This window comes from Solanum tuberosum, unplaced genomic scaffold, assembly GCF_000226075.1.
Source record: "Solanum tuberosum cultivar DM 1-3 516 R44 unplaced genomic scaffold, SolTub_3.0 scf00074, whole genome shotgun sequence".
NCBI classification, from domain to species: domain Eukaryota; kingdom Viridiplantae; phylum Streptophyta; class Magnoliopsida; order Solanales; family Solanaceae; genus Solanum; species Solanum tuberosum.
The window spans coordinates 752,951-766,855 of NW_006238998.1; the positions used below are offsets into that span (position 1 = coordinate 752,951).

General features: G+C 34.8%; 1 long non-coding RNA gene across 3 annotated transcripts; it reads left to right on the top strand.

Annotated features, from left to right (window-relative positions):
* Nucleotides 1-363: 363 nt before the first annotated feature.
* On the top strand, nucleotides 364-8,067 carry LOC102589643 (uncharacterized). Of its 3 annotated transcripts, XR_001473256.1 has the most exons (4): nucleotides 364-763; nucleotides 862-3,480; nucleotides 3,912-4,250; nucleotides 7,856-8,067. It is a non-coding gene; the product is annotated as an uncharacterized lncRNA (long non-coding RNA). The 3 variants fall into 3 exon arrangements; XR_367189.2 differs by having other exon boundaries at nucleotides 368-3,480; XR_367190.2 differs by having other exon boundaries at nucleotides 368-3,466.
* Nucleotides 8,068-13,905: the final 5,838 nt, after the last annotated feature.

A 13,905-nucleotide genomic window follows, 5' to 3' on the forward strand; every position in this document is an offset into this window, starting at 1 on the left:
AATATGAAATATATGTCCATTGTCCTCAAAGTATGAGGACTCTCCACTGATGTTGTTGAATACAAATCGAGAAGCGATCTATACGTGATCTGGATGCTGAATACCTGAACCTAGATCATAAAAGGATGTAGCGCAGATTGTGCGTTAGTACTTACTACAATAAATTTTACTTTTAATGTCCAATTCCTAACGACGGGATATGAATCCAGTCATTAAAGTGTATTTATAGCGTCTAAATGTTTTTTCCGTCATTAAAAGATCAATTTTCAGTTTAACATTAGCAAAAAATAAATATGCGGATGTTAAAAACATCAATATCCGGTTGGTAATTATAACATATTGGCGCATATACATTAAAAATAATTTCCCTAGTTTTTTTCTTAACCGCACACGACATACACCACCCCTCCTCTCCGTAACAACATAGTCCACATACCCCACTCCTCCCCTCCCTAAGAAAATAGTTTCACTAATGAAGTTTTTGATCTTCTATCGTTCTATTAGAGAATCCAGGGAGCAGCTCAAGAACATAACTGAAGCACAACTTTTCTCCAGTACAGGTCAAGAAATTTGAGAAAAATCTGCAATACATGCTTCTCTCAAATTCTGTTGGAGATTTGGGTATTTTTTCGTTTTGCCCAAATCTGTGTTAACCCTAAATTTATCTAGCTGTAGCCCTTAGTTTCAAATTAGGAGTGTCAGTTTGTTGGAGGGAAATCAGCCAGAGGACAATCAACAAACATATAAGATCAAAATGAACAAGGTACATCAATTTCCATGTTTATTAAGAAAAATTAGGTCGAAGGTCTCTCAGTTCCTTCTATTTAAGGAGGCAACCAGGTGTCTCTATTTTAATTGCAGAAAACATTCTAATTTTCTTAAAAGAGAACCAATCTTCTCTTGTTACTGCTTATCGGCTTATTGGTCTGCTCAACACTTGTGGTTTCTTCTCTTCAAGGTAAGTTTGTGTTATTTTCATTCTCAATTGCTTTGTGGAATGTCTACTTCTTTCAAATTCACTGTTTTCCCTAATTTTTTATGATCCATTTATGTTTGTTTTTCCTTTTATTTTAACTGAATGTTATTCTGCTTTGTGCACTAGTGTAGTTTAGTGATATCCTTAATTATGTTTCTGATATAGTTGCAAAAGGTTCGTAAGTCTTTAACCAAGTCACTGTTATAAAACTTGTGTTCCATACTTTTATCAAAATACTGTTTGCACCAACAACACCTAGAGTGGCCAAGAACTTTGAATTTTTAGAGGGAACTGTCAACTGGCAATCTAATTCTCAATAGTCTCATAATCGAAAATGATATCTTGAAAGTTATTTTTCATTTTACGATGCCAGATCATCTTTGAAGTAATGCATTGGTTGTTTCTCTATCTCATAGACTCCGAAGTATTGTGACAAGTGAATTTTCCACTATAGTGGATGGACCAAATTCATAGATCTTCTTGTTCATCATAAATTTTGATGCTCATGATTATCTGAACTACTTAATAAGGGAAAACTACTTTAAACCGTTCACTTTCCAGTAGCCATTATGAATAAAATTAGTCACTCTTGGGTTCTTCCTCTAGGGGAGACTATTGATGGTGCTAGCCAACTGCACTTTACTAGTCCAGTTATCTAAAAAAGTTAAAATCTTCTCAGGCCCAACTTTCCATAGAATATACTTAGCACAACTTTCCTTGATCGGTAGCATTCTTCTCCAAGTGTGAAACTGATCAGGGCCATTCTTCCTTGAACAAGGGCGAGCTATTTGAGTGTCTCTAAGCAAAGATTTATTTGTATTGAAGTTCCACTGTATTTTAGCTGAGAAAGGACCAAAAATTTCCTATAACTAACTGAATCCTACAATTCTCATTAGTAGGAAAACATATGTGTCCATTGCGGGAACATAGTAAAAAATCAATAAGCTAGAATACATGTGGAATGTCGTCACGGCAAGGATTTACAACATTACTTTCTTTAATTTTTTAAGCTGGAAGATGCTGATATGGACTATTGTGTTCTGCACATAGAGTAAAATTGTATCACCTAGTTACAAAATTCTTGGACCAGGTATCTACATCTATTAACTTTCCTACTGTGTTTCAAGTAATCCACTCTTTCAGCTATCTCTTTATTATTTGTACAAATGTAATCTCTGTATTTTTAGTTGTCTCTCTGTATATTGTTCAGTTTGTTTCTCTCCAAGTGTGGTAGATTCTATCTCCCCATATAGCTGTAACTAATTCCTTTTCATATTTTTCGAGCGCCTTCCCTTTATCCATATTAACCTTTGTGTTACCTTCATCTTTTGTACTCCAATTCGCTAGTTCTGTCTTCAGTGTTGTTTTTTTATAACTATCATTTGATTTTCAGTACATAGTGAATCGTATGTTGCCTTCAAAGAATATTACCAACTACTTTGTACCCCCAAATGAGTCTGCCAGGAGATCAATCGTTGATCTGGACAACTCCTACACTCTCCAGTAAGCTGAGTAGTGAGTACATTTTGATAGTAGATCCAATCGAGTTTCCATCTTATTATCTCTATATAGACACACTTGTCATCTTCTAATTGTATTTGTAGTCTAATCTTCCTTTCTTTTGTTAGAAATTTCTCTTGATTAGCCAGCTGCTAGCCAGACAATAAATTTGTGTCTAGGTAACATGAGTAAGTATCATACCAAGTCTGCTACATTTAGTCGCAGCTGCCTACGCATCAATTGATTGTGGCTGCAACTCACATTATATGATCCATTGGTAGATAAATAATAGGCCTAATTAGTATATATACCAGTCTCTCTTAGTTAGTATTGATGTTACTTTATTCTGATAACTAGCATTTTTTATATTCAAATCACCAAACTAGTATCTTTACAAGCACCAACTACAAAGTCAAACAGTTATCTAACATACTGAATAAACTAAGAAACAACTAAGATCAAGTGAATACGAGGTACTTAGGGATCATTGTAGCTAAAACCCATGAAACTTTGGAGCAGGGCCTTGTTTACTGGATTTGCTCTAATAGAACTTAAATAGGCAACTTACTGATACTTGCTGGTATCGGCCCTTATGGTGCACCGATGCTGGTACTAGGACTTAACACCACCTTCTATGCTCATAAGAAATATGTTTATGTTATTTCCTCCTTGTATATGTTATTTCATCCTTAAAATATGGGTCATGCTTTTACATTGTTAATGCTTATAAAACCCTCTTGAACCTAGTATTGCATCTTTCTTGACAATATGAAAATGATACTTGTGTAATATTGTAGGATAAATTTGTCAGTGACAACATGAATGATCACAAAAAACATGTCTTGCAACATGTGCGAAGGTTGTTAAATAATGGGAGAGGATCACTGCACAAGAATGTGAAGTCTAAGATATTCTGTTATGCTGTAAAAGATGTGCCAAAAGAGGTAGACAAGGGTGATTGGGAATGACTTGTTAGAGAGCATTTCTTAAGTGAGTAGTCTAAGGTATTAATTCATAGCTATGATCTATCAGCATGATATCTTAATTGGATGACTAAAATTTCAGTAGTGTTTTGTTAATATAGGAAATAAGTACAAGAAACTCAGTCAATAAGTCTTAAGTTGTGTATGCCTCATCGCACTAGTAGTAAGCCTATTAGAGAGATTATTTATGAATTAATAAGTAAATCTAGAAACTTTTTAGAAAGCCTCCTCCTTGATAATTTGATTTCTTTTACTTGTTTATTTATATATGAAGGAAGGAAAAGATGGTAAGCCACCAAACATGGATACTATCTTCTTTGAGACACGTAAGAAGGATAACAAGCTTGTCGAACCTGAAACAAATGCAAAATATGAATGTTTACTCATAAATTTCATGTTACACCATTTAACATTATGTGCTTTATTATTTTAATTTGTCCTGTGTTTTATAGGTTGAGATCCAAAAAGTGATACAATCTTAATTCATCTCTTACAAATATTGAGGTCGTTGAGATGTGCTTTGGACCTCAACGTAAAAATAATGTGGTTGGATTTGTGGTGGGATGACATCGAAGGAGTTGAAAATTGAAATGGTGGTAACTCTTCAAAGGCTGCATTTCTAGATAAGTTGAATGTAAGTGAATTGCATGGATGAGTTAGAGAATAATAGAGAGTAAATGTCAACGCGTAAATGAGCTCGAGAACAAATATGAACAGCTTGCAAGTGTAGTGTTTTTTCAGCCTTCATCAACACCATCTTTCACTGATCAATATATTGAACTAGTTAACAGGTTAGTAGAGAATTTTCTTTGGTCTATGATGAAATTATTGTGCAATGCTATATGAAATTCTTTTCATTAGTTCGAAAAGGTTTAGTATTTTTTATTGTTCCGACTCATAAGCCTAACTTTCAATGTGGGAGACCTTAGCTCCCACTAAGACAACTGAAGCAGAGGACAGTGTTTGATTCTTCTTAAGCAGAGAGTAATTGTTCCGTGTCTCTCTTTCTTCTTCAGTATTGTGTTTTCCCTCCATGCTATTTTTTATTGCTACTTCTGCCAAAATAGCTCACATGCATTCATTCAATCATTTAAAGAATAGAGTTTCTGCCACAATTTAATCTGCAACACCCAGGAACTGAGGGAAGCTTGGATATTTAGGCTCATATCCTAGTTCAGCAAGAGTCTTTGAATTGTTTAACTTCTTTACTTAAGGGCCACTAGTTTCTGAATGAAGGAATAAATGACTACTGTAGCATGATTCTTTAAACCAGTGGCTAAATACTGGCTTACTTCAACCTTCATAAAAGGAGAGCCTGATATGAAACAAATAACTAATAAAAGATTATAAAATTCTTACAACGTAATATTTTTTCCTTCATCAACCCTTGATAATCCCTAACAAATCCACTACCTTCAAACTCCTAACGAGTAAAGGGAAAGATAGATGGATCATATGAAGTTAAAAGATGTCTATTAGAGTTGAACTTAGGTCTAAAGGAGTTATTTCGACCCTAAAGGTTCTGTTTAGCAAGTTAAACCTCAGTTTTTTTTTATGAAGTAAGATGTTGTATTAGAAAGGCATCAAGAAGATGCAAATTACATACACAAAAATATGGTTAACTCCTGAGAAAAAAAACACCTATTTAATCAGGGAGTTAACCATAAGCAAAATATGGTCGCTATGCCATATTGAGGGAGCTAATGAAATCTAAGAGGGGTAATATATCATTTACAGGGGATAAGTTGCTCCAATGGAAGAGATTAATAAGGCAAAAGGATTTCAAACTGCTAATTAGAGTTGAGCTACCATCAAAACATCTGAGATTCCTTTCCTTCCAAATACCCCAAAAAATACATGATGGAATCATCTGCCAGGTCTTCTTGATGGGGCTATCAACTTCTCTAAGACTTCAACTTCCAACTACTTCTTTGGCACTTTGCGGGAGAATCCAGTTGATACCAGCAATTGAAATAAACAAATTCCAAAGAGCTGCTGCCACTGGAAAGTGCAGAAACAAATGATTCACTGATTCCAGGATATTGAGGCACAAGAAACATTTGTCTGTCTACTAGCTGAAGTTTCCTCCTATTTAGATTGTCCAGGGTTAGGATAGCATTCTTGAGGGTAGTCCAGGTGAAACACTTGATTTTAGGGGGTAGTCTAGTCTTCCAAATCAGTTTCCATGGCCACTGGTCTATCATGGCATTGGAAGAGCACAACTTATGGTATCCTTCCTTCACTGTGTATATTCCTTTATTCAGAGTTGCCCCATTTTAAGCTATCAGGCAAGTGAGGGGTCATTGAGGCTCCTTCTAGAATTTTGAAAGAATCAAAGAGCTCATTAAGCTCCCAGTCTTGAAAATTCCTTCTAAAGCGTGGTGCCCATATTCCACCTTCTCTGTTTTGAGCCACTGAAGAGTCTATGTCAGAGGCTATCCTGTAAATAGCTGGGTGGGAGACATTGAGAGGTTGATTGTTAAGCCACCTGTCTTTCCAAAATTTAACCGAGTTCCCATTTCCAATCCCGAAGGACACCTCTTGGAAGAACTCCTCCCTTAGGTGGTTAATGTACTTCCAAGGTCCAACTCCATAAGGATCATTGTTCTGCTTGGTACTCCATTTGTCTTGCCTCCCATATTTGGCATTCACTACCTCTTTCCAGATACATGTTGGTTCTTGAGCATATCTTCACCACTATTTCATTAACAGGCTCTTGTTGTGCTTCTTTAAATCTCTGATTCCTAGACCTCTGTGCTGCTTTTGCATAATTACATTTTCCCACTTCACAAGATGGAACTTATGGCCCTCATAGCGCCCCTTCCACAAAAAAGATCTTCTGATTTTGTCAATTTGATTATGTACCTTGGATGGTATTGGGAGCATTGACATAATATATGTGGGGATACTGTCAAGTTAAACCTTAGTTTTGCTTCTTACTTTTTCAACATGATGTTATCTTGAACTTTGATTTTGCTTGCATGTTGTCTGCTAACTGTCTTATGATTTCACACAAGTACATAACAGGAAACAAGAAGTCAAGAACTACTTTGTATCTGATACCAACCTCAACATTACCTAATTTTGTTAGGTTTATTTAATGGAAACAATAGGGAATATATTGACTCTAGTAAGACTTAGTTTTTCCAATTATAAACATGAAAGAAAACAAGAGGAAAGTGAACTGAAATGAGCTTAAAGATAATTTAATGCAGGAAGTATAGCATAAAAGTTGTAGTGATGTGCAAAACCTTCCACACTCATCTGTCTCTTCGTACAAATATAAATATACGGTGCAAGAGAACACTTATCTGTAGCACTAGATTCATGATCAAAACTACTCCTAGTGGCAGAAAAATTCTCAGTAACCAATAAAAATCCACAAATTATTCAGTTCCTAGATACATTAGCCAATTTAAAGAAATAAAGAAGTAAGAATAGGCATCATGTTCTGGAAAATTGATTTAAAGATAGAACAAGGGAACCAATAAACTTTGATGGCATGAAGAGGATATATATTTCCTAAATTTTGGAGCATCAATCATTTCTTTTTGAGGAAAAGCAACTAATACTGATTGTATACGTAAAACATATTAGAGTAGAATGGTAGACACTTATGTGTTCCTCATTTATTTAATAGTAAACTTGGCAATAGTTTTCATTTTTTTTCATTCACTAAGTTTCGTGAGGAAGAAGCATTGAATAAAGTAATCACCTACTAAATTCAAAACAGAGAAAGAACTCTTAAATTTTGATGTGTTTTGAGAGATGTTTTAGTAGTCCTTGTGTGATGAGACAAAATATTTTCCATCTTCTCTTCATTGTTTATCTGCCAAATCTTTTTTGGCCATATTTGTGTTAAAATGTTGTTTGTTCTATCTTGAAAGCTTAGTTCATTCCATTTTGTTGTTCAATGAAATTGACATTATGTTATAGTTCATTAAAATCATCCAATTTAAATTAGAGATATACATGGAAGAAAATGTGCATTTATATCAATCTTTCTTTGACAAGTAATGAAGTTTTGCATTTATATTAATCTCTTTGTGATGCCCATCCGTAATTTGGTACACATGTTTTATACTATGAAACTATTTCCTTGCTATTAGTAATTATGTGCAGCATATTATTATTTTTTTGGGTGAAAAACTAATAATTTTAGCAGACATTTGTATTGAAGAAGGTCGATTGCCGTATTAGTGTTAAAAATTATAGCTATAGTCCGTAGTGGCTGATTTCTCCCTAAAACATACATTAGTTATTGTTATCCTGCTTTTTTGGAAGTTTTAATTTTTTGTTGCATCCTTTCTGCTAAATATTTTGAGATCCTATATGTGTTTCTACTTAAATTCTTTATTTTTTGTTATCAAACTGATACACACTTCTTCGTTTGCAGCTCAAGAATTTGAATATGAAATTTTTATCATTCAAGAAAGTAAGGAGCAAGTTGAAGTTTGTGAGGATTTTATTAGGGGTAGTTTAAAGACTATCTTATGTATATATGTTGCAAGTTTTCTTTTTTGAATTAGAAGATTAAAGTTGATGACATACAACTTGGATATATATCTTTGTTTAGTTCTTTTTATTAATGATAAATTCTTATATCAATTCAATTATTTAATATATGATTGAATGTGTGTGAGATTATTATTATTATTATTAGTAAAGTAGTACAATATTTATGTAATAGCAAACAGGAATGTAGTCCTTGAAACTCTTTTATGAATAGCATGATCTAATATTGAAATGACCATTATTGACGAAAATTTTGGTCGTTAAAAGTATTGAAGTCGAAACTAATATACAAATTAGGTTATTAACAAAGGGAATTTCGGTCTTAAAAAATATTTGTAGTGGTTAAAAAGTTAGTTGCTGCAAATGATTTTGAACGACCGGATTGATTAATTAGCATAGGGACAATTTGGTTGCTATAAAAGGACATATAGTGACTGGATTTTATGTTGTAGTTAAAAGTTTTTTAATGACTAGATAGAAATCTGTCGTTAAACTTTTAACATCAGAGCTTTTAACGACAGACGATGATCGGATTTGTCCCCATCGTTAATGACCTTTAACGACCGTATTTGGACTTTGAACAACCAAATATCCCCTTGCAAAAGGTCATTTTTCCTGTAGAGTGCAAGATATAGATAATAGTTGAACAAGTATAAAAACTGAACAAACATAATTGATCAATGACATAATCTGAATAGAAAATTAGATACTGAAATATAACTGAAAATTGAGCTAAATGCAATGACCAATTACTAATCATGAATTTAACATGCTGAGACGGAATACTGAAGTATAACTGAAAACTTGGTCAAATGCACTAGAGTCTGACTGTGGGAGCTACTATTAACCGACATAAAATCACGTGAACTAAATGCGGAGTCCGTTGTATACACTCCATCGAGAGGACCCAATATACCTTGCAAGGGGTATAAAGACATGATTGGCGTGATCACTAAATCTGATGCCCAACCGAGGGGACATATTAACCTATGGGGGCACGTAGTTCTGGGACTATGAGGGTACGCTGAACCCTAGTCCAACTCGGTAGTAAGCCTACTCCAAACTTGAAATGTGTATGACACAACATAACTGAAATACTGGATAGCTCAATATTCTGACATGTAAATCTGAGAATGCAACATTTAGTTACTGATAATGAAACATTCAAAATTGGAACATGTATATATGTTAAACTGACTTAGCAAGTGTAATTCATAAACTAAGAGAATCTACAAAACTAGGGTTCTGAGTTTCATGCAAGGAACTAAGAAACGATTTCACGAAAACATGATAATCTAATTAAGAATACTATAACAGCTAAATCTCAACCAATATCTAAGGTTTTAGAAACCCTAGGTTTGAGTAAGATACAATGAATCAAGAATCTAACACAATTCTAGGGACCTAGTGGATGAAAGGAACCCACTAGTGAAATCCCACATACCTGGTTATGAAATCTACAATGAAATCCTTTCATTTCGGGGCTGGAAGTGAAGAAAACCTGCTACGTTTTCTTAAGGGGTTGGTCGACTCTCTCTCCTCTTTTTCACTCTAAGTACTTGTGAATTTTTGTGAATAAAGGTTTTTGTTATGTTCTGACTAGGTTACTAGGCTTAAATTGAGTAAAACGACGTGGTTTAGGCATCAAACGACGTAGTTTAAGTGCCCAACGCATAGGGGAAAGGACCAAAATGACCCTCACTTAATTTTGATGTAGCCCATCCACGGAGGGAACGATGGTCCATCATTTGGACTATGGGCCATCGTTTGGGTTCGTTGTTTATGATCTACCCGACAGGGCTTCACTAAAACGAGCATAACTTTTTACTCGGAGATGGGATTTTAGCAAACTAGGTGGCGTTGGAAAGAGGTTTCAATTATCTTTCATTTGATAGGTCGTGGGTCACCTAATTCTTTTTGTGCTAAAAGTTTTGACCGTTTGAAGTTGACCCAACAACAATTTCCCTCTAACTGGCTACTGACCCTCACCTATCGTAAGACCTACGGTCTGTAGGTCCAACCACAAACCGTACTGATCGACCGTGGGTGGGATCAGAGACTATAAAGATTTGGGCCTTAACGACAGAACCCAACCTAGGGTAAATGGTCCCACTTACGGTCGGGGGGGTTCCGTCGGTACTGTCACAAGTTTTCATAAAACTTGGATTTTTCTTTATTATGAAATCCGAGGTATTATACAATGCAATGCCAAGTATAGTGATGCATGTTTGATCTAGCGATACACACCAGCTGTCTCTCAGTTCGGGACTCATGGAGGACATATATGTCCATGCATCTGTCGCGGCATATGACACGACCCTCATTAATAAAATCCACCGCAACGTGTGACATATCCCTCGATAATAGAATCCATCACAGTGTGCGATACGGCCCCAAAATATAGTATCCATCATGGCATATGACACGTCCCTCAAAATGGAACATCATTTTCAATTTCTTATTATTCTTCAATACATAAGACTTGTCTTAGCCATGTGTCTGAACCAATGCAAATGACATGTTCATACTAATAATGAGGAGATGTCCATTTTCATAACAATTCACAATTCATAACAACAAAATCGTCATACAACATAAAAAATGAATCAGTAGGCTTTTCAAAACCATTCTCAACACATCACACACCAATAATTATTCACATTACCTTTTATTACCCCTTTTTCATACATTAGAATTATACAATATGGACAAGTCAACCCATCACCAAGTTCCATTACTCCCCAACACATACCACAAGGAAATACACGATTCTATACACTTAACAATGGTTAAAAATTCCACTTGCCTCAAACAATCAAACAATTACTCTGGGACTTGAGCCTTCCACTTTAGTTCGGCTTCCAAATCAATGCAATCCAAAGCTATAATCAAGTCCCTAAATCTTGATGCCAATCAATAGGTCAAATGTTATATTTCCTAAGTTTTAAGCCTGGGGTTAAGTCTTAATTTCTCCAAACACTACAACCCTAATAGTTTTCGTATAATAATATACACCCAATATTTAATTACCTATCTCCATATATCAAAACTCGAAAACTATTAGGGTTGATATATGGACATATGTAATTAAATATTAGGTGTACTATATTACAATAAAACTATTAGGGTTGTAGTTTTTGGAGAAATTAAGACCTAACCCTTGTCTTGAAACTTAAAAAATATGAGATTTGACCTATTGATTGGCATTAAGATTTAGGACCTTGATTATAGATTTGGAGTGTGTTGACTTGGAAGCCCAACTAAAGGGGAAGACTCGACTCCCAGAGTAATTATTTGATTGCTTGAGGCTAGTGGATTCGTTAACCCTTGTTAAATGTGTAGAATCGTCTATTTCCTTATGGTATGTGTTGGGGAGTAATGGAACTAGGTGATGGGTTGACTTTCCATATTGAATAAATCTAATGTATGGAAAAAAGGGTAATAAAAAGAAATGTGATTAATTATTGGTGTGTGATGTGTTAAGAATGGTTTTGAAAGGCGTATTGGTTCATTTGTTTGATGTTGTATCATGAATATGTTGTTGTGAATTGTACATTGTTACGTAAATGTTCATGTCCTCATTATTTGTGTGAACATATCTGTCATTCCCCGAAGCTACCCCCCGGACGCGGACACGGGACTTAGGATCACAAGTGACTCCAAACTAACCCTTTTGGCATATCATAAGCATTCTTAAATAAACTGAAGTAAAGAAATACTGTGCGGAAGCTAAATCATGAGATAATCTGAAATGATGGAGAATACCCATATACTAAATCTGAATATATGAGAGTTCAACAACAATTGAAAAGTCAAACTCAAACACTAAAGTTAAAACTAGCTGTCTGAAAATAGCCTCTAACTGACTAGACGTGCTGGGACATGCCTCAACTAAATCTAGCAAATACTGAAAACTAAAGACTAAAAAGCAAGGAAAGATAATCATGCCAATCGTCCTCGAAGAATGAGGACTCACCACTGATGCTGTAGAACGGAAGATCGGGAACCGATCAATGCGTGATCTGGAAGTTGAGAACCTGATCCTACATCACGAGAAGATGTAGCGCAGAGTATGCGTCAGTACTTGAAAGGTACTGAGCATGCAAAATAAAATAAAGCTGAACAATAATCATAACTGAACAAAGCACATAACTAAGCAATGATATGATATAAGCATGATACTAACTGAGAATACTGAGCATTAAATGACTGAATGCAATGACCAAGTTATAACATGCTGAAATTGAATACTGAACTGTGACTGATAACATGGTCAATGCAATAGAATCTGACTGTAAGGGAGCTACTAATAACCAACATAAAACCACATGAACTAAATGTGGAGTCTGATGTATACGTCCCATCGAGAGGACCCAATATACCCTGCCTGAGGTATAGAGGAACGACTGGCGTGATCACTAAACTGATGCCCACAGATGGGAATTACAACCTATGGGGCACGTAGTTCTGGGACTTGCGGGTGACTATAACGACCCATTTCGTTGTTTTGAGTACTAGAGCTTTTTATTTCATAAAATACTTTATGATAGATTCTAAATGGGTATTTTGGACTATAAGTAACTACATTTATGAATTTAGTGGGGTAGTTTTAATAATTAATTTAATTGGTGGGTAAAGAAGGTAACATTAAAATTAGTAGGGGCTCACTTTTACCACTTTCTTATAATTAGTAATATATAAAATAATTAGGGTAATAAATAATATGTGGAAGAAAAAAGATAGAATAGAGGCATGCACACGATCGTAAATAAAATTTGGAGGGCGCGACTTCAGGTGATATTTTTGTTTTCTCCAATTCATCAAGTAGTTGACTATAGTTGAATTTTCAATGTGTTGGATTTAGAAAGTAAATTGCTGGATAGATGAAAATTCTTAATTAGATTGAGAAAGAAAAGAAAAGAATATTGGTGAATCTTGGTTACAAGTTATTGGGTAGCATTCTGGCTGCCACCATTAATAATGATTACTATATGATTATGTTAGGTATTGCAATATAGAAATATAGGGTGTATGGTGTTACAATCAGAGATGGTCGCATTTCCATGAGTTGGTCATAATGTGGCGTCATGGGTTTTATTTCCAGATTTGTTCCTTATAATTATTATATTAGGATTTAAGTTTTAATTCATTTAGATAGGTAATTAAATATTAGGTCTATATTATTTGGATTTCATTAAAGTTATGCTAATTAGAAGAATTAAGATTTACCCTTAGGCTTGAACCTTAGGAAAATTTATTATAGAATTGGGTAAATTTTTGGGTCTAGTCTAGACATATAGTAACATGAGTGTCTATAGACCCATTAACTTACAAATTATGTATATATATTTGATAGATTGGAAAGGTTCGAGACATTGAGGAAAGGAAAAGTATTGGACAAGTAGCTTTCTTGACTTAGGTTCTTCGATGGAGGTAGGTTATGATTTATTCTATGTGATAGATGGACTTTTAATATTTATTGATATGCATTGAATGATATTGTGAAGTTGTCTATGTACTTGATTGTGTGGTTGTGTGGCTTTTAATTGGTCTGAAATCCTGAGACCGTGAGATTTATAATCTGAAACCCTCTCTATCGAAGTGATGCCTTGAATAAAGAAGACTTGATGAAATATTGTAAATAAGTGAAAAGTGGTGATAATAATTGATAAATTAATGATATATTGGATCGAGTGCCACGTTCCGGCATGGTATTATTGGATCGGGGTGTCATGTTCTGACATGACATTATTGATCAGGGTATTATGTTTTGACACGGTATTATTGGATCGGGGTGTCACGTTCTGACACGGTATTATTGGATTGGGGTGTCACGTTCCGACACAGTATTATCAATGGAAAACCTATTGAACTAACCGAATGTACTCAATCTCAAAGAACCTATTTTCCCAAATGAGTGTGGTGTGGAGG